Genomic DNA, 1,494 nt, shown 5'->3' with positions numbered 1-1,494 from the left:
TATACCATCTATAGAGGGGACAGAGGCGAGCGTGCTGGCGGAGTGTTGGTAGCTATCAAAAGTGATATTCAGTCTGCTAGACGTAATGATCTTGAAAGGGAAAGCACCGAGTTTGTTGTCGTAGAACTTAGAAACGGACACGACAAACCTGTGCTTCTTTATTGTTTCTACAATCCCGACATTGCACCCGAACCACTCACTCAACTAAACTCTTCGCTTCAGGAAAATGGTGAATCATCCTGCTTAATACTCGGGGGTGATTTCAACCTGCCGGAATTGGATTGGTCAGAAGACATGTCTGCCCCTATAAACAATGGGGGTCGAGCGGACCACAACGTTTTCTGTGATTTAATGGGGGATAACTTTTTCCAACAGTTTATCTCTGGTCCCACCCATATCTCCGGCAATAAACTTGACCTATTGCTGTCCAACTGACCCGAGGTTATTGAGAATGTTTCAACTTTTCACCCCCGAGATGGCCGTTTTCCCTCGGATCATTACATTATAACATTCACAATTAAACTAAGATTCAAGAGATCTAAGGGATCCACACGGCAAGTGTTCGATTTTAAAAACGGAAACCTCGACGCTTTGCGGGAATCCCTCTCAAGAACACCTTTCCAAATTGCTGCCTCCGAGGACATTGACGAGTACTCGTCTAATTGGAAGGATTTGTTTCTCTCAGCCGTAAAAGATCATGTCCCAACAAAAACAGTTCGTGACATAAACTCTCCGCCGTGGATTGATGGCGAAGTGCGGCACCTAATTCGAAAAAAGTACGCTGCTTTGAGGAAATATCGACAGCACAAGACTGAAGAACGCAAACAAAAACTACGCGCTCTCAGTCAAAACCTCAAGTACGTTATACGATGTAAACACCACCACCGCCGGTTAATGAAGTCAGGGAATGCTTGAGTAACTTGGACACTTCAAAAGCGTGCGGACCTGATGGCATCCCGGCGCGCCTTTTGAAAGAATGCTCTGAGCAAATTGCTCCTAGTCTTTGTTCGCTTTTCAATTTCTCTTTGAGTCGGGGTAAGCTACCCTATGAGTGGAAAGCTGCGGATATTACACCTCTTCACAAGAAAGACTCAAAAGAACCCGCCGAAAACTATCGGCCCATGTCACTCCTTATTATTATCAGTAAGATCTTGGAACGTTGCGTGGCCACCCGTTTTCGCGATCACGTGAAACACTTAATCAGCCTTTCACAACACGGGTTTTTGAAGAACCGCTCGTGTGTCACCCAGTTATTGTCGGTTTTGCCAAAGCGTTCGATTCCGTAGATCACTCAATCCTCCTGGCCAAGTTAAAGGCGTATGGTGTTTCTGGACCACTATTTGCATGCTTCACAGACTACTTAACTGATCGCGCCCAAAGGGTGGTTGTGGAAGGTGCTGCATCAAAGTGGGCGCCGGTTGCTTCCGGCGTCCCACAAGGGAGTCTGTTAGGGCCGCTACTGTTCACAATCTTTATTAACGATCTACCGGAGGA

Source organism: Montipora foliosa, chromosome 9, assembly GCF_036669935.1.
Source record: "Montipora foliosa isolate CH-2021 chromosome 9, ASM3666993v2, whole genome shotgun sequence".
NCBI classification, from domain to species: Eukaryota; Metazoa; Cnidaria; class Anthozoa; order Scleractinia; family Acroporidae; genus Montipora; species Montipora foliosa.
Note: the sequence above shows the minus strand (reverse complement) of the source record.